The 20,229-nt window shown below is 49.1% G+C and overlaps 1 long non-coding RNA gene across 1 annotated transcript in view; it reads left to right on the top strand.

Annotated features, from left to right (window-relative positions):
• LOC146059121 (uncharacterized) overlaps nucleotides 1-17,473 on the top strand; it is a 31,203-nt gene extending 13,730 nt beyond the window's left edge. Inside the window, exon 2 of the long non-coding RNA XR_014470159.1 lies at nucleotides 17,290-17,473. This is a non-coding gene — a long non-coding RNA (uncharacterized LOC146059121). The remainder of the gene's footprint in view (nucleotides 1-17,289) is intronic.
• The last annotated feature ends 2,756 nt before the right edge of the window (nucleotides 17,474-20,229 follow it).

Here is a 20,229-nt window from a genome sequence, read left to right as displayed (position 1 = left end):
GCCACCTGGTGGCCGAAACGTAGACCTACAACTGTCTGACAGGTAATGCACCTGAAATAAATTCTTCATAATTTTGGTGAGTGCCCTTATTGGATTATCCTACCTTGCTATATATATAACAAGGTATGGGGGTCCCCTCTCTGCGCTCAGAGTTTTTGGAAGCAGCACCTCCGAGGGATCCTTTGTTAGATAGGATCCATGAAATAGAAATGAGAAAGAATGGGGGGTTTCAGAGGGCGCTTGAATAACACAGCAATTTAGATAAAATAATTGTATTTAATACAAAAGGATTAAGAATGAAATTTCACATGAATCATGCTATATCAGGTGTAACAAATAAACAGAAACACAAGTGTTACAACAATATGCCACTTCTGGTGGGTAGATGAATTGCTCAAAAGATGTTCACAAATGTGTGCACAACTCTGGTGGGTTGATGGTGGAAACCACAACGCGTTTCGTCATTCTCATGACTTCATCAGGGGCAACTTCATCAGCAGCAACAGAGCGACCGATACAGCTATGTCATTCCAAATCAAAAATATATATCCAGATAGAGTTTCTCATAGATAACCAGATAGGCAAACTCCAACAGAAGCAAAAGAGCTTGATTTTCTCCAGAAAAAAAAGGTGATAGGCTCAGTGGTATGAGACCCACACAATAATGAAGTCCAGAGGGAGTGTGCACAGCTAGAGTCCACCTCAGTGAAAGAGTGCCCCTATATACACAGTCACTATATACAGAGCACAGCCATACCACAGTGCAGTACAGTACAGCACACAGCAGCATGCCCCTATATACACTGTCACGATATACAAAGCACAGCCATACCACAGTACAGTAGAGCACACAGCAGCATGCCCCTATATACACAGAGCACAGCCATACCACAGTAAAGTACAGCACACAGCAGCATGCCCCTATGAACACAGACACTATATACAGAGCACAGCCAATACCATAAAGTACAGTACAGCACACAGCAGCATACCCCTATATACACAGTCACTATATACAGAGCACAGCCATACCACAGTACAGCACACAGCAGTGTGCCCCTATACACAGTCACTATATACACAGCCAGCACAGCCATACCACAGTACAGTACAGCACACAGCAGCATGCCCCTATGAACACAGACACTATATACAGAGCACAGCCAATACCACAGTACAGCACACAGCAGTGTGCCCCTATACACAGTCACTATATACAGAGCACAGCCATACCACAGTACAGCACAGCACACAGCAGAGTGCCCCTATATACACAGTCACTATATACACAGTACAGCCCTACCACAGTACAGTACAGGACACAGCAGTGTGCCCCTATATACACAGTCACTATATACAGAGCACAGCCTTACCACAGTACAGCACAGCACAAAGCAGCGTGCCCCTATATACACAGTCACTATATACAGAGCACAGCCAATACCACAGTAAAGCACAGCACGCATCAGCGTGCCCCTATATACAGACACTATATACAGAACACAGCCAATACCACAGTACAGTACAGCACACAGCAGCGTGCCCCTATATACACAGTCACTATATACAGAGCACAGCCTTACCACAGTACAGCACAGCACAAAGCAGCGTGCCTCTATATACACAGTCACTATATATAGAGCACAGCCTTACCACAGTACAGCACAGCACAAATCAGCGTGCCCCTATATACACAGTCACTATATACAGAGCACAGCCAATACCACAGTACAGCACAGCACGCATCAGCGTGCCCCTATATACAGTCACTACATATAGAGCACAGCCATACCACAGTACAGCACACAGCAGCGTACCCCTATATACACAGTCACTATATACAGAGCACAGCCATACCACAGTACAGCACAGCACACAGCAGTGTGCCCCTATATACACAGTCACTATATACAGAGCACAGCCTTACCACAGTATAGCACAGCACAAAGCAGCGTTCCCCTATATACACAGTCACTATATACAGAGCATAGCCAATACCACAGTACAGCAAAGCACGCATCAGCGTGCCCCTATATACAGACACTATATACAGAGCACAGCCAATACCACAGTACAGTACAGCACACAGCAGCGGGCCCATATATACAGTCACTACATATAGAACACAGCCATACCACAGTACATCACACAGCAGCGTGTCCCTATATACACAGTCACTACATACAGACCACAGCTATACCATAGTACAGCACACAGCAGTGTGCCCTATATACGCAGTCACTATATATACAGTGCACAGCCAATACCAACATACAACACAGCACACAGCAGCGTGCCCCTATATACAGTCACTATATACAGAGCACAGCCATACCACAGTACAGCACAGCAGACAACAGCGTGCCCTATAGACACAGTCACTATATACAGAGCACAGCCAATGCCACAGTACAGTACAGCACACAGCAACGTGCTCCTATATACACAGTCACTATATACAGAGCACAGCCAATACCACAGTATAACAAAGCACACAGCAGTGTGCCCCTATACACACAGTCACTATATACTGAGCACAGCCAATACCACAGTACAGCACAGTACACAGCAGCATGCCCCTATATACACAGTCACTATATACAGAGCACAGCCAAAACCACAGTACAGCACACATCAGCGTGTCCCTATATACACAGTCTCTATATACCGAGCAGAGCGATACCACAGAGTACAGCACACAGCAAAATGTCTCTATATACACAATCACTATATACAGCACAGCCAATACCACAGTACAGTACAGCACACAGCAACATGCCCCTATATACACAGTCACTAAATACAGAGCACAGCCATACCACAGTATAGCATAGCACACAGCATCGTGCCCCTATATACACAGTCACTATATATGCAGTGCACAGCCAATACCAAAGTACAGCACAGCACACAGCAGCGTGCCCCTATATACAGTCAATATATACAGAGCACAGCCATACCGCAATACAGTACAGCTTACAGCAGCTTGCCTCTATATGCACAGTCACTATATACAGAGCACAGCCAATACCACAGTACAGCACAGCACACAGTAGCCTGCCCCTATACACATTCACTATATACAGAGCACAGCCAATACCACAGCACACAGCAGCGTCCCCTATATAAACTGTCACTACATACAGAGCACAGCTATACCACAGTATAACATAGCACACATTGCATTACCGGTACCTTACACATTGCATTACCGGTACCTTACACATTGCATTACCAGTACCTTACACATTGCATTACCAGTACCTTACACATTGCATTACCGGTACCTTTCACATTGCATTACCGGTACCTTACACATTGCATTACCATTACCTTACACATTGCATTACCGGTACCTTACACATTGCATTACCGGTACCTTACACATTGCATTACCGGTACCTTACACATTGCATTACCGGTACCTTACACTTTGCATTATTAGTACCTTACACATTCTATTACCGGTACCTTACACATTGCATTACCAGTACCTTACACATTGCATTACCAGTACCTTACACATTGCATTACCAGTACCTTCCATACTGCACTACCAATACAGTATCTGACACATTGCAGTGCATTTAATTATGCACATAGTATCTGCTCGCTGCCCATTCATCAATCAAGAGCACTCACATGATATAATCAGCCACCAAATGACTGATGATAGAACACATATGGGGGCTGAAACAGTCTACAAATAAGCTCAATGTTTGAGTATTTTACAGTACAGAGAAGACATAACCCATCACAGCTATATATTCCCAAAGGGTATTGAAAAATATCCAGTCACCCCAACCACTAGCGACACTAGAGGGTTAGGGCAGGGATAAGAAAAAAGAAAAATATATCATTTATCATTCTGTTAAAACTGAAGAAAGATAATGATCACTATGTATATTACCACTTCCCTAATAATAATATTATTATATTACATATTTTACCACTATGCGCAAGATGAGTCCTGCCTAATTAGTGAGAGTAGTATGTTCCTTTGGCTATCTAATAAACGGATCAGTCTTAAGGCCCCCTCACATGGGGCAACTTCAGGGCTATTTCTAAGCAATCTAACTAGATCACTTAGAAATTAAGCACACATCGCCCTGTGTGTATACCCACCAACCCCCCCCCCACCCCACCCCGCCGGAACCTGCAGAGAAGCGCAGTGCTATAATACAGGTTACACGTCACCAGCAAAGACCCACTGTACTTTAAATCTGCATTACAAACATGTCTAAGCCTACTAGACTGTGGGTAGATTAACGCTGTACAGACAGATGGGGTTTTCTTGTGGTATGGGGTCATAGGGTCGACATGCAATAGGTCGACAAATGAAAAGGGTGCTAGGATTGGCCGTTGTGCTGCAGGAGTGACCAAACACACTATGGGACTAATTCATGTTTGGCCGATTAACACGCAAAGAGCGACTATCAACAGACTGCGCATGTGCTGCAATCACAATGCGCATGCCCAAAGGGGCCGCGGCGATCTCACTCACAATGAGGAATTCATGGAAAAATGATTGACACAAGTGATCGTTTGAAGGAGTTTATGGGCAGTGGTTGGGAAAAAGCAGGAGTGTCATGGCCGCTTTCTGGCTGTGCATCTCCTAACAGCTGCAAACCCATAGTGGCTACTGCTGTGTCCAGTCTGCTTAGCAATAGACTATCTCTGATGTTCCCCATTTTGCGTATAGTCTGTTAATGTGTACACAACTGTGAATGAGCGGTGATGGCTCTGGTGGGCTTCTTGTTTCATTCCTGTGCCAACATTAACAGTTCCATAGCCTAGAGAATTGCAATTGTGGTCTTTGCCAGACACTTAGGATGCCGCCTGTGTCTGAGGGGTAAAGCAGGCAGCACAGAGGGAAACAGACTGTCCTGCAAGTAATCTACCCATGCATCTGGCAGATAAATAATTGCTGATCATAAAGGCTAAACCTACTGTCCCACCCCCCCACTATTAGATAAGGATTACTGGAGATCGGCTATAGATCAGGATTACTAGAGATCGGCTATAGATCAGGATTACTGGAGATCGGCTATAGATCAGGATTACTGGAGATCGGCTATAGATCAGGATTACTGGAGATCGGCTATAGATCAGGATTACTGGAGATCGGCTATAGATCAGGATTACTGGAGATCGGAGATTATTACCAAGCATCAATACTCAACTTTTATATGCAGATAACAGCCGTAATCATACACAGAATATAGGCATGCTGCATATCATTTTAACCACTTGAGTGGTAGGCCCGGAAATTTTCCAGGCTCAGCTGTGCTACCACAGCGGGCTGTCCCAGAATATTTCCGGGCATACCACTAATATCAAGGTGCGTGCCAGTGGTGTCTGCAGCTGTGCACCACTGGTGCATCACCTGTATGGTCACCCCCCCCCATCGCTGCCCCTCACCTCTCTGCTCCCGCGATCCTACGCCGGAGCTTCCCTGCCGGTGCCCCCACCACCATTATTTGCAGGGAGCAGACGGCAGGCTCGGGATGTTCGAGGGGACTCTGGAGCGCTCAGGAGTTCAGGCGCCTGACTCCTCCTGAGCCACCGAGCCTGCCGCATGTGGTCACTGCTGTGACTGACGGCTGGGGCAACGGCAGAGGAGGTCCAGTATGGAGAGTTCCCGGACAGGAAGGTGGGAGGGAGGCTATGCTCTGTGGTGGACTTTGCTGGGGCAGGACAAACCGGTAGGATTGCCCTGCCCCAGCAAAACCCACCACTCAAGGGGTTAATCAGTGTCTGCTTGTGCATCATATTCACAATTTATGAATAATACACACAGTAATGGAAAAAGTTGCAAGCAAAGATGCTAGGCACCATAAAGTCACTGCATGGCATGGTGTAACTAGAAGGGCCTTTTACCACGCAGGGAGGCTAGATCTATGTGGACACATCTATACGTGTATTATTTCAGTGTAGGCTTTGATTTGCATGTGACGATGTGCTCGGCACTCCATCAGATCGCATGGTGTGTACGCTTCCACAAACTGGTCGCAAGTGGGTGGGAATAATCACAATCGCAATGCATTTGTGTATATCATTACAGGGTGAGGGGTTATCTGTAAAATATAAATCAGTCTGGGCACCTGTGTATGGCCCTCTGTCCCTCTGTCACCTCGTGTGTACAGATAGAGCCCCACTCATCTCTCTTCCTTAGGTGCTCTCAGCAGAAATACAATACATAGAACAATACAGTAGGGGATTAGCAGATAATCCTATTACTCACTTAATCCTATTAAAGGGCTAAATGAGGAGGGCTCCATCTGTATGTCACCTCATGGATGTCACCTTCTATCAACCCGTGTGTATGCCACCCTCTGTAATCCTGTGTATGTCACCCTGAATATTTACGCCTCTGAGTATTTCCACCTGACACCCCGTGTACATTTGCATCTTTGGTGTGCAAAAATATACCTGCTACCGCTAACCTCCCTGTTCCCTTATCATGGTGCAATCCCCCCCCGCAGCCTTGCGAGTCCACCAAACCCCGCACGGCAAATGAACGCCCACCCGCCGCCCCCTCAAAGTGCGGCTTCGGCCGCACACGCTGCAAATGGATGTTTTGCATAAACATCCATTCGCATGCCATGGGTAACCGCCCACATCTTTCGATGGTCGCCGACCATCGAATGATGTGGTGCGTGTACGCATATATAAGTGACTTTTAAGTTACTTACATATGCGTGCGCGTTGGCACGGATATGGGCGGGCACCCGGCGAATGCACCCTACATCTGCACATGCGCATAAATGCGCCTGCACATGCGCAGACGCGCACCATCAGTCCTCCGTGCGAATGCACAGAGGACCGAATGGATATGAATAACCCCCTGAGTGTAGAGTTTCACAATATTAATATCTTCTCCCCTTTTCTATTACAGGTTGAGTATCCCTTATCCCAAATGCTCAGGACAAGAAGCATTTTGGATAACGGATTATTCTGTATTGGAATATTTTTATAGTTAAAAGAGGTATCTTGCTTGTATGTTGTAAAAGCAAATCAAACACATGAAATACACACAAATATATTTTACTTGTGTATGAAACTAAGTTTGTGTACTATCGCAGGCACTGAATTTGGGTTGCCGACCCTCCTGGAATTCCCGGGAGTCTCCCGAAAATGCAAATGCCGCAATCCGCGGGTCTCAGAGGAGGGGGCAGAGCTAAATTGACACAATCGCGTCATTTTAGCCCCGCCCCCTCCATGGATATCAGTCATTTCTACTATTTCCCGTGGTGGGGGCGGGGCTTAATGACGTCACCGTCAAGCCCCGCCCCCGGTCGGGTAAGGAAAGTCTCCTCTCCGGGCTTCTCCCGGAGAGGAGCATTAAAAAGTCGGCAACCCTGACATACAGTGAGTTAGAGTAACGGTGCACGCTGGAAGGAGGAAGGGACAGTGGCTCATGTGCCTCTCTCCAGCTCCTCCTGTGGCGCTTGCTGTGTGACAACGGTCACGCTGCGTCGTGACTACGAGCCTGACAGGACTGCCGAGTGACTTGTGTTATGCAGTGCAGTATTCCCGCTGGGCAGTACAGTAGGCTGCGCAGTCCGGCCATAAGCCCTGACTCGAACCATCACCCAGTTCGATTTACTGGGTGCAGTAGTCCCAGCTACTACTAATACAGGGCCAGGCCCCACTGGAGGGGAGGACTGGTCTGGACTGGGCCTGACCTGGCTCCTGAGACCCTTGCTCCGACCAGCTGTCTTCTGCCAACTGCCCTCTTGGACCTGTCCTGGACAGGCTGCTTGATAATAAAGAGAGTGAGTCCTGCCTGAGCCATACCTTACGAGCATATAATTCCTCATGGCATCAAGTATGAAGGCCCTGGCATCGAACAAGAAACCCAGGGCTATTAACATGTAGGCAATCGGCACTTATATGGCATAACATGTTGTAGCCATTACGGTGTGTGGTATATTACGTAAACAACATCACGGTGTGTTGCATAATGTGTAATGGGCATTAAGGTGTGTGCCACAATTTGTAATGTAGGAGCTGGACTGGAGGCAAAGCCTGGGGGTAGGCTCCCCTGACAGGGTTTGTAGGGAGCTGACTAGCTGGACAGTCATAGAAGGGGTGTCTAAGGAGAGGGTCATAAGGGGGAGGGGCTTAACGGGGTGTTGTAAGGGTATATAAGCAGGGTGCAGACAGGAAATAGGGGTCACTGGGAGATTTTTCTTAACAGCTAAGCAGCACTGCATCTCCCATGGCTTCCCCAAACGCTGATGCTGAGGTATCTGCGGTGCTGGCTGCCCTCAGGGAGGCAGCAGGCACCAGAGGGGCTGAGTGGCTGCAGCAGCAGATGTCAGGTCTGCTGGGGGGACTGGGAGCAGCAACGCAGGAGGCTGCTCCAGCGGGCGCACGGCCTCGGAGGTCCAGGCCTCCGGAGCGCTTCAGCCCATCTGTGTCCCCCAGGGTTCAGCGCCGTTCAAGGAGCCCCGTCAGGGACCCTCCAGGCCAGGCTGCGGGCCGGGCACCTTCCGCCCGCAGGACCAGGTCTGGGAGGAATCCAACCAGCAGGCGGAACCCTCCGCGCGGTGGGGACCCCCCCCCACGTGCAAGAAGATCCGGCGGTGCTGGACCTGGAGCGGCGGGGCATGCGGGGCATGCTGCTGCCCAGCGCGGGGTGAGTCGTGCCAGGGTGGCAGAAGTACAGGCTGAGGACCGCAGGCCTGGTACACGGAGCGAGAGACGCACAGCTGGCTCCGCCTCCAACGAGGTCACGCCGGCTGGTGCTATACCTGAGGGTCGGGATGACAGGAGAAGAGAGATGGCAGCGTCTGCAGATGATGGAGAAATACCTGGTCCCTCTTCATTGGCTGGGTCTCGTCAGGACACTGCATCTGCGGCTGCTGGGTTCACAGCCCCCAGGCAGCCTGGTGAGTCTGTCTCTATGTCTGTTAATGCTTTAGCACAGAGTCAGGGGGGGGGAGGGTTAGCCCTCCAAGGGGAAATGAGTAGGGGCTTTACTGAATTATTGAGTGGTTTTGCAGATTGGTTGGTGGGTTTGCGGCAGGGGGCGGGGCCGTCCCCGGCGGCAGCATGGGTGCCGCAGAATTCGGGCACACCAGCTACCATTAGTGTGCCAGTCAGTAATAGTGTGCCGGTTAGCAGTGGGGTGCCGGTTAGCAGTGGGGTGCCGGTTAGCAGTGGGGTGCCGGTTAGCATTGGGGTGCCGGGGAGCAGCGGGGTGCCGGTATCCGGCGGTGAGCAAAGTAACAGTAGTGCGGGGGCTGATGGGGGCAGTGTGGGGACGCAGGAGGAGAGTGGGAGGCTTAGTGACACCGCAAAAGGGGAGGTGTACGTATGTTTTGAGCGGCCATTGGGGGCCCACCTGAAGCAGGAGGTGAGGGAGAAGATTTGGAAAGGGGAATACGTGGATATATTTTCATTGCTCCCTTTAGAGCGTTTTAATCTGGATAGGCCCCGTAAGGAAGAGAAGAAGGAGGAGGAGGAACGGCGGCGGTATCGGCTGATACCGCGGTCGTTCACGAACTGGTTGCAAGCATTTGCTATTTTAGCTAGTGTGATTGGGGAGAAGGCACCTGACAATTGTTCGGGCTTATTTTGTTACATGGATGCGATAGGAGAGGCATACCGGGTGTATGGGGGTTTGGCTTGGCTCCGGTACGACGAGCAATTTAGACAGAGGAAGGCGGTGCGCCCCAACATTCGTTGGGACCATAAAGATATTGCTTTATGGTTAAAGGTGACGGCCCCCATAAAAAGTGGGCAGCCCTTTCGTGGGGACGGGGGGGGGGGGCCGAGGGATGCCACAAGCGGGACGGCCATGCAGAAGGGACTCTGCTTTGCCTTTAATGACGGGTCATGCCGGTTTGGGGCAAAATGCAAATTCAAGCATGAATGTTCCTCATGTGGAGGGAACCACGGTGCAAATAAATGCTTCAGAGGGAAGTCACGAGACGGTAGTTCAAAAGGGGGTGACACCAGTTCGGCTGGAAAGGATGCTGGGCTATCTGCGTAGGTATCCTGATCAGCAGACAGCCGCCTTGCTAGAGGAGGGGTTTAAGGAAGGTTTTAAGATACCTTCTGACGTGCAGGTGTCAGGGAGTTTTAGGAGGAATTTGAAGTCTGCTAGAGAGCATCCAGAAGTGGTGCAGGAAAAACTGGTTAAGGAGGTGCAACTGGGTCGTATGGCTGGACCTTTTAGGGTGGCACCATGGCCAGATTTGATAGTCTCTCCTTTGGGGGTGGTGCCAAAAAAGGAGGCGAACAAGTTTCGGCTTATACACCATTTGTCCTTTCCAAAAGGGGCGTCGGTCAATGATGGCATTGACCCCGACATCTGCTCGGTGGTTTATACATCGTTCGACGCGGCTGTTCAGTGGGTAAAGCGGTTTGGGAATGGGGCCATGTTGGCAAAGACTGATATTGAATCGGCATTTCGATTGCTGCCAGTTCACCCAACCAGTTTGCGTTTGTTGGGTTGTTGTTGGGATGGGGAGTTTTTTGTTGATCGATGTTTACCGATGGGTTGCTCCTTGTCGTGTGCTTATTTTGAGGCCTTTTGTTCTTTTTTGGAGTGGGTGGTTAAGGATGTCTCTGGGTGCAATTCAGTTATTCATTACCTAGATGACTTCTTATGTATCGGTCCTGGGGGGACCGGTGTATGTGACTTATTGTTCAGGACTGTTGAAAGGGTGTCGGCAGATTTTGGAGTCCCGCTTGCTCCAGGTAAGACGGAGGGCCCTGCGACTGTGATCAGTTTTTTGGGTATTGTCATTGATACTGTGAATATGGAGTGCCGTTTGCCCGAGGAAAAATTGCTGGGTTTGAAGGCCGAGGTGGGGAGGGCGTTGCAGTTGAAAAAAATTAGATTGCGGGAATTACAGTCTTTGCTGGGTAAGTTGAATTTTGCGTGTCGCATTATGCTAATGGGCCGCATTTTCAGCAGGAGACTGGCAGCAGCGACAGCAGGGGTGGTTCTTCCTCATCATTTTGTCAGATTAGGTAGTGAGTTGAAAGGGGACTTGCGGGTGTGGGCAACTTTTCTGGAAACTTTCAACGGCAGGGCGTTGTGGATGTCAGACACGTGCGTGGCTACAGAGCTAGACCTTTTCACAGACGCGGCTGGGAGTGGCGGTTTTATGGCTTATTGCCAGGGACATTGGTGTGTGGGCAGGTGGCCGGAGTCTTGGGTGCAGAGAGGCTTGGTAAAAAACTTAGCATTGTTGGAATTATTTCCTATTTTGGTTGCAGTGGTTGTTTGGGGTGAGCTATTCCGCGACAGGAAGATTTGTTTTCACTGCGATAATCTGGGGGTTGTCATGGCTATTAACCAATTGTCGGCATCTTCACCGCCAGTGGTCATCATTTTGCAGCAGTTGGTATTGGAATGTCTGGCTTTGAATTTGTGGGTTGTGGCTAGGCACGTCCCCGGTGTCTCTAACGGCATTGCGGATTCTTTATCTCGTTCACAGTGGGAACGTTTCCGGGAGTTGGCACCAGAGGCGGACAGGGAGGGGACCGGGTTCCCGAGTCGGCTCTGGGCTCTGCTGGACGGGTAGTCGATCAGCTCATCAGGGAATCCTTGGCCCCGAATACATGGTCGGCATACAATCAGGAATGGCGGAGCTGGCTAGAATGGCGTGAGGTAGTAGGTTTGAAGGAGGATGATGACGAGTTGGCTGTCTTGCTATATATAGGCCATTGTAAGGAGATTGGTTGGTCGGTGGCAAAAATCACGCGCTGCATGGCGGGCTTGGCTTTTGGGTTTCGTGCAGGTGGGAGGCCTGACGTCACCAAGAATTTCCTGATTGCGCAAGCTTTGAAAGGTTGGAAGAGAGGACATGTAGTACAGGATCAGAGAAGGCCAGTGTCCTTCCAGCTGTTGCAGAATATGGGTAGAAAGTTAGGGGAGGTCTGTAGTTCCAATTTCGAGGAGAAGTTGTTCGGGGTAGCTTTTTCGCTTGCCTTCTTCGGGGCACTGCGGATTGGCGAGCTTGTAAGTCCAAGCGTCTCCAGGCCGGGAGGTTTGTTAGGAGAGGATGTGGATTTATACTCAGATAGGGTGGAGCTAGTGGTGAGGAGGTCGAAGACGGATCAATTAGGGAGGGGGAAGTTCTCTTCTCCGTACCAGGCTCGGATATGTGCCCGGTAGCACGGCTAAGGATATTTAAGGAGGTCAGAGTGGGCAGGGAAAGGGATCCGTTGCTGATGCATGCGAATGGATCCTTTTTATCACGGTTCCAGTTCACAAGTGTGTTTAGAGCAGTCCTGCGGACGTTGGGCCTCAAGGGGGAGGAATACGCGGGTCATTCTTTCCGCATTGGGGCCGCAACTGAGGCTGCTAGGATGGGATTTGGAGATGAGTTAATTAAGCGTATTGGGCGGTGGGAATCGTCTCGTTTTCGCTCATATGTCGTTTAGGGGAGTTTTGAGGCTGACTGTGTTCTTTCTATTTTAGGGCAGTCCCCGTGCCTGATTTGGATTTTAGGACATTCATATGTCTTTTGGGGAGCTTTGCGGGCTGATGTCAGACCGAACGGCCGCCAGCTAGGTTTGGATAGAGAAGAGGCATTGGTTCGCTGGCTGGGGAAGCGCGGTATGGTATGGAGTGGAGTGTTACAGGAATTTCACCGTTTTGTTCGGCTCGATAGAGCTCCCGACATATTAGTGTTGCATGTGGGAGGGAATGACCTCGGGAGCAGACCATTTAGGGAGTTGATACGGGATATCAAGTTTGATCTCCTACGTTTATGGGCAATGTTTCCGGAGGTAATCACGGTTTGGTCGGATATTGTGCCGCGCCGTTATTGGAGGGATGCCAGGTCGGCTGACAAGATCAATAAGGCAAGGATAAAAGTTAACAGGGCAATTGGGCGTTTTATGGCTAGAAACGGCGCGGTAGTGGTGAGGCACAGGGAACTCGAGTCTGGTGCCGGTGCTTTTTGGAGAGGTGACGGTGTGCACTTGAACGCTGTAGGGATAGATGTGTGGTCTTTGGGACTACAAGAGGGGATAGAAACAGCGTTCCGGATGTGGGGGGGTCGCTCGGGGTCAAGGATTTAACCCCGTGCTTGGTGGCGGAGGGGGGTCCTCGAGGTTAGTGGCATTGAGGCTTAATTATGCGGCGGGGAGGGCCCCATGAGGGGGCTGGACTCCCCTGGGTGAGGTTTAATTAATGAGCACTGGGTGTTGACAATTGGTGCCCTCGAGCCAATCGCTATCGGCTGGGGGTAACAACTCCTGGAAGTGCTTAGAGGTGTGGATAGATTTATTGAGGGCCTCGGGGACCACCTTCCGTGGGAAATGTTTTTGATTATTGTTAAACTTGTATTGTTTTAATAAAGATGGCTGCTGTGGCCAATTTTATCCAACAAGAGAGTTATGTCATTTTTGGGGGGATTAATTGGGCACATCGATTAGACAATACCCTGTCATGTAGGAGCTGGACTGGAGGCAAAGCCTGGGGGTAGGCTCCCCTGACAGGGTTTGTAGGGAGCTGACTAGCTGGACAGTCATAGAAGGGGTGTCTAAGGAGAGGGTCATAAGGGGGAGGGGCTTAACGGGGTGTTGTAAGGGTATATAAGCAGGGTGCAGACAGGAAATAGGGGTCACTGGGAGATTTTTCTTAACAGCTCCCACCCACCCTCCCTAATTTTATAGTTTTTAGGTAGACTTATTTGTTAGGTTGTCTTTTGTCACAGTGGCCTGTGCGGAGGGGGGTCCTCGAGGTTAGTGGCATTGAGGCTTAATTATGCGGCGGGGAGGGCCCCATGAGGGGGCTGGACTCCCCTGGGTGAGGTTTAATTAATGAGCACTGGGTGTTGACAATTGGTGCCCTCGAGCCAATCGCTATCGGCTGGGGGTAACAACTCCTGGAAGTGCTTAGAGGTGTGGATAGATTTATTGAGGGCCTCGGGGACCACCTTCCGTGGGAAATGTTTTTGATTATTGTTAAACTTGTATTGTTTTAATAAAGATGGCTGCTGTGGCCAATTTTATCCAACAAGAGAGTTATGTCATTTTTGGGGGGATTAATTGGGCACAGCGATTAGACAATACCCTGTCATGGGAATTACGGTGTGTTCCATAATGTGTAATGCCTCCTTTTTGTGATGCCATGCCTCCTCCACATGAGGCCATGCCCGCTTTTTGCCGCACAGCTTCGCCGCGCAAGTGTCCCATCTGCAACAGCACTACTGGGAAAATCTTTAATTATCACTACTGGGACATCTGTAACTAGCACTACTGGGACATCTGTGTCTAGCACTACTGGGGACATCTGTAACTAGCACTACTAGGGACATCTGTAACTAGCACTACTGGGGACATCTGTAACTGGCACTACTGGGGACATAATATGTAACTGGCACTACTGGGCAGGGCCGGACTGAGACCAGAAAACGGACCCTGGCATTGTGAGCACACATGCTCACAATGCCAGGGTCCGTTTTCTGGTCTCAGGAGGGAGCAACAGCGCCAGAAGCCTGACACTGCTAAATATCCCGATGCTGGAATCCCAAATACATCATTATGTCTTGGGGTTTTACAGTAAGGGGAGGTTGGCAAATGAGCAAAGTTTGTCATTTATTCAGCTGAAAATATGAATGGCAAATAGACCACCGTTCATGTTTGCACAAGTCTGAACGGATCAGTCAGATCCATGGGATGCATCTGTATGTAAAAGTGTAAAGGTTATAAAAATGTAATGCCACAGCCCGGGGACAATTTTGTATGTAGGTCCCACAACCGTGTCATTAACAACCCCAACCGTGTCATTAACAACCCCAACTGGTCAGCCCTGGCCTGCCCCCAAATAAGTGTCTTTCTCTCCACCCACCCCCCCCCCCCCCCCCCCAGGGCACCCACCACCCTGGTTCAGAGCCGAATTTCCCATTAGGCACGTGAGGCACCGGCCTAGGGGCGGCACATGTTTGGGGCGGCACTTGGATGCCTGTGATAGTACTGTCAGCCCAAAATGTACCAATAACTGCAAAATATCCACTGTACTGTTCTATATTCCATCTTAAATAGAGTTTAAATGGATAGGACATGCAGATACTGCCCCTATAAACTGTCCTACTTAGTAAACATTATTGTTGTGCCTAGGGGCGCCCTCCTCCCTAAATCCGCCCCTGCCCTGGTTGATAGCGTTAGTATAAAAATGACTTAATATATTGGGTTTGGGTGTGGAATTAAAAGTTCCTCCGCAGTATGCTGATACTTATGCTTATATGTTAGTTGGGCGCCCATTACGTAGTTTGCGTAGTGGTGTATTGAGAATACCAAAACACCACTATGCTGGCTACGTAAACTACGTAACTTACGCAAATGACGTAAGTTACGCAAATTACGTAACTGGAGCCCTGCTAACACATAAAGGGTCATATGGCCACTATCCACATCCTAACCCCAGTGCCCACGTGGGCGTGGAGCTAACTTTAGAAAGTGGGGTGAGCACAGCGAGCCACCGAGCCCGAAGCATGGCGAGGGGCCGCGTATCTGTGTCCCCTTGCGGGGCTCGCTGCGCACGCCACGCTTCAGGCTCGGTGGCTCGCTGCGCTCGCCACACTGTCTTAAATTAACTCCACGCCCACGTGGACACTAGGGTTAGGACGTGGATAGTGGCCATATGATTGTGTAAGTGCATGTTGTGTGTGTGTGCATGTGTAATGTGTGTGTGTGTAATGTATGTATGTGTGTGTGTGTGGTGCATCATACTTACCATCCACGATGTCCCCTATGTGGCTCCGGCACTTGGCTCCCTGCAGTCCCGGTTGCCATTACACTCCGGCATGGATGCTATTAGCGTAGTGCCGCTGGGGGAGCTGGGAAACCATGTGATGCTCCCCCAGCGGTGACTACGCTAGATCCCCGCCATTGCTTCCCGCCGCCTAGACGTTCGCCGCACGCCCAGCAGTCACAGAATCGACGCCGCCTGCCCCGCCTCCCACCAACGAGGTAAGTTCACCCCCTGTCTCCCCCCGTCTGCCCTGCCGCCCCCGCCCGCCGCACAATCCCCCCTGGACAGCCGAGATTAGCCGGCCGGCAATGGCTACGTTGATTACATAGCCAAAGCCATGTTGTCAGCATAGCGTAGTTGGGCGCCCGGCTAACATATAAGTACCGCTGATACTTCGATACTTGGATAGAAACAATTACAGTACCAGCATGCACGACATTAAAAAGCCTGCTTGCACTTGTAGTTCTACAGCCAAAGTAATACTAAAATAAAAGCACTGAGGCACACCATGAAAGTATAAGATTAATTGCACATATCCTTAACTATGTTGATACGTGAGATTGGTCCACTTGTCCTGTAGAATCCATAGGTACCTGTGTATAAAATGCAATATCCGGCACCATACGGACTGAAGAGCAGCATGTGTTTACACATGATACTCCTCTACGTAAATGATGGGTATTTCACTGACTTTTGTCAATGGGAATCCCCTCAGCCAATCACCTATGAGTTCTACATGGTATTTAATTCGACAGTCGAAAAAGCAGCTTTTCGACTGTCAAATTCCCCATAGAACTCAATGTTCTGACAATACTATTGAGTCCTATAATGGGAACTGGTAAATCAGCCTGACTGCCAAGTTCATTAAAGATAACCACATAGGTTAATAGGGGTCACACTGGTGGAGTCTGGTGCTAGGGCCCCTGTGTCTTTTGTCCCCTGTATTTTTGTAACCAGCATTGGTCCAAGAGCCTGGTGCAGATTTTGAAAATACAGGGAACCTCTATGCATTTCTTTCTACCAATTTTTGGAACCAGCAGCGGCATAAAGAGCCCAGGGCTGGTCATGTTTAGGAGGGGGGACGCCACGTCATTTTTTTTTTCCTTTTTATGACTTTTACACACAGAAGCATCACATGGATCAGCCGTGTTTGTCTGGAGGTAAACTTGGTAGCCAAATATAAATGATTTCACCATCTAAAAGTACGATTACTGAGAATTCGGCAGTGTTTTAAATAACCCACATTCTCAGACAGAAAACACCCACGATCCTGATCATAACCAGCTGAATTGGCCGAGATCTTTTTGAATTTAATGCATAGCTTTTCTTTCTGGATGTTTTTAATATTGTTCAGCTTTCCAGTCTTTGAATAATTCACAGCTGAATGTAATTCACATTTGTGAATTGAATGACAATGGGCAGCTTTTCTAGGGATCCGGACTCGTGATCGACAGACACAAAAAAAACATGAAAAACTCAAGTCATTCTTTTGACTGTGGACCTAGACATTATAGATGTGAAATACCATAACTGATTTTCTAACCAGATCTTATGGTATAAAGTTTGTTTTAGATTCCTGCTTTCCTTATGGAGTACCCAGCAAAGGCTGTGCTAGTGAAACTGGCTGGATTCAAGCCTCCTAAAGCAGATATTTTACTGGAAAGAGTTCCTTACTGCCAAGAATGGAGTTTCCAAGCCCTGACTGAGATGATCGGCTTGGTTCAAATAAAATCTCTATTTGCTGCCTGTGTTGTAAGAATCTTTCTTACCTCAATGTAAAAGATTATTTTCTTAAATATGCATTTCATTTTGGTTTGCCCCTAAATCCAACAATCCAATTTATTTGATTTTTCAATTAATTAAAATTCTAAGAAAAACCCTTGAAGTTTCATCTTGGTTTAACGTGAAAAAGAATATTGGGTACTCTTTACCTAGAAGGGCGCCCATCGCGGGCATCGCATGCACTAAAAAAACTGGTGCGATTTTCCATAGGGAACAATGTTAAATGTCTCAATTGACCCGATTTTCCTGTTCAATGCCTCAATTGACCCGATTTTTCCATAGGAAACAATGTTAAATGGGCCACAGAGGCCAAGTAGGCACCCTGAAGTGTGAAATGGCCCCCACAATTGTTAACGCCACCCCACGATCAATGTGAACCCGAAGCGTGGCGAGCGCAGCGAGCCCGCGAGGGGCGGCGGTACGCGTCCTACAACCTTTTCATACCCCCACTATCCACGTTGGCGTGGAGTTGAGAATAGAAAGTGTGGCGAGCGCAGTGAGCCACCGAGCCCGCAGCGAGCCCCGCGAGGGTACGCGGACACCTTCATAGGTATAAGCGTCCCCTCGCGGGCTTCACAGCTGTCCGCGTCCCCTCGCAGGGCTCGCTGCGCTCGCCACGCTTCGGGCTTGGTGGCTCGCTGCGCTCGCCACACTTTCTATTCTCAACTCCACGCCGACGTGGATAGTGGGGGTATGAAAAGGTCGTAGGACGCGTACCGCCGGCGCTCGCCACGCTTTGGGTTCACATTGATCGTGGGGTGGCGTTAACAATTGTGGGGGCCATTTCACACTTCTGGGTGCCTATTTGGCCTCTGTGGGCCATTTAACATTGTTTCCTATGGAAAAATCGGGACAATTGAGGCATTGAACAGGAAAAACGGGTCAATTGAGACATTTAACATTGTTCCCTATGGGAAATCGCGGGCATCGCGTCGGTCGCATCGCACCCAATTTTATAGTGCATGCGATGCCCGCGATGGCCGCGATTTTTTTACCTGTGATGACCACGATCAAAATCATGGGCGCCCTGCTAGGTAAAGAGTACCGAATATTGAATATTGAAAGGGTACAGAGAATATTGGGGATTAAAAATTTGCTCAATGATGAGCTAATTAATTTAATGGGGCCGTTCCTATTAGCCGCAGATGATTCGCGAATATAGTCACGGCACTTGATGTACTTTACAGCGTACGGAATTTGCCTAAAAGAGCTTGCAGCTTCAAAGGATTGTGAGCAATTTTAAGCAAATTCAGGCCAGAGAAGGGTGTTAAATCAGGTGCTCTTGCCGGCATTTAAACACATTGGAAATGCACCCGAACAGCATTTAGCACCCTTTGCAAATAATAGAATTGACCCCAATGTGTTACGTACATGCCGCTTAGGTTCTGAATTGTCAGGCACGGTGCCTACTAAGCCACATGAATATTGCCGCACTGCCTCTGTTTGGGGACCTGGGTAGCAACAGACAACGTTCTCTAAAGAGGTGTCATGTCGGCCCAGGCCAGTGTCTGCGTCTTCTGATGCAACCTCACTGCCCCCCAACTATGTGAAATGTGAATATGCCTGAGGGTTACTTAGGTGACCAATGTTCACTCAGAGTGATCCGGTGCTGCAGTGGGTCAGAGAAGCCAGCAGGGGGCATGTACTTACAAAAGATGCGTACTGCTGCATTAGCATATTATCTCTCAGCAGCTGCATCCAAAGATGAGCGATCTGCGTCCATCTCTGCATTAGGTCCTGAGTCCTAAAACCTGTGAGCACACATGAGTGGTATAATTTCTCGTTGGGTGTATATTACTTAGCAGATTAGTAAATTAATGAAAAGTGTTTATACTTGAGGTGCAGAAAAAGTCTCCACCACTTTACTTGGTAACAATATAGTGACTGTACTGCATATCCCCAGTAGATAGATCATGTCAGACTCTTTTAATTAGCTTCTATGAGGAAGTCAGTAGGGAGTTGGACTTAGGGAAATCTTTTGATGTAATACTGCTTGATTTCTCTAAAGCTTTTGACACGGTGCCTCATAAAATGTTATTAATGAAACTAGGTAATTTAGGGTTGGGGATAAAATTTGTAATTGGATTAAAAACTGGTTGCACAATCGGGGATAGAGAGTGGTGGTAAATATTCCAGTTGGGGTAAGGTCCAAAGTGGAGTCCCGCAAAGGTTCAATATTGGGACCCATCTTGTTTAATATATTTATTCATGATATTGAAAGTAACATAGGCCCTTATTCTGATCGGTGCGGAAATTCCCGCATGCGGACGGACCGCCGATGTTGATCGTCTGCGCATGTGCAGAGGTCACTCTGCGCATGTGCAGGCGATTTCGCCGCACAGATTCTTTATACGCCGCACAGGGGGCGTAGAGGGGCGTGAGGGGCTACTTAGCCTCATTACCCTATGCATACGCCCCGCGTTTCATGGGCGTTCCCATGCAAACGCGGGGCGTATGCATGGTAATGAGGCCGTGACGCGTGGGTACGGGGCGGGCATCTGACATCGCCGGATGTCAGCTGCCCGCCCCCATACATGATTTCACACGGACAAGTGTCCGTGTGGTCTTGTGTTGCGGGACCTGGTGGAGCGTGCGGCCCTGCATTCGATGTTCGGCGACCATCGAATGCAGGGGCTGCTCCCAAGACGGAGGAGGCGTATCCCCGTCCAATTTCATGCGGATCGCCACATATCCGCGTACGGACGGCAGGTGGCGATCCG

This window comes from Crinia signifera, chromosome 2 (assembly GCF_055691185.1).
Source record: "Crinia signifera chromosome 2, ASM5569118v1, whole genome shotgun sequence".
In the NCBI taxonomy this organism is placed as follows: Eukaryota; Metazoa; Chordata; class Amphibia; order Anura; family Myobatrachidae; genus Crinia; species Crinia signifera.
The sequence above is the reverse complement of the archived record's forward strand: the minus strand, read 5'-3'. Positions and strand labels throughout refer to the sequence as shown.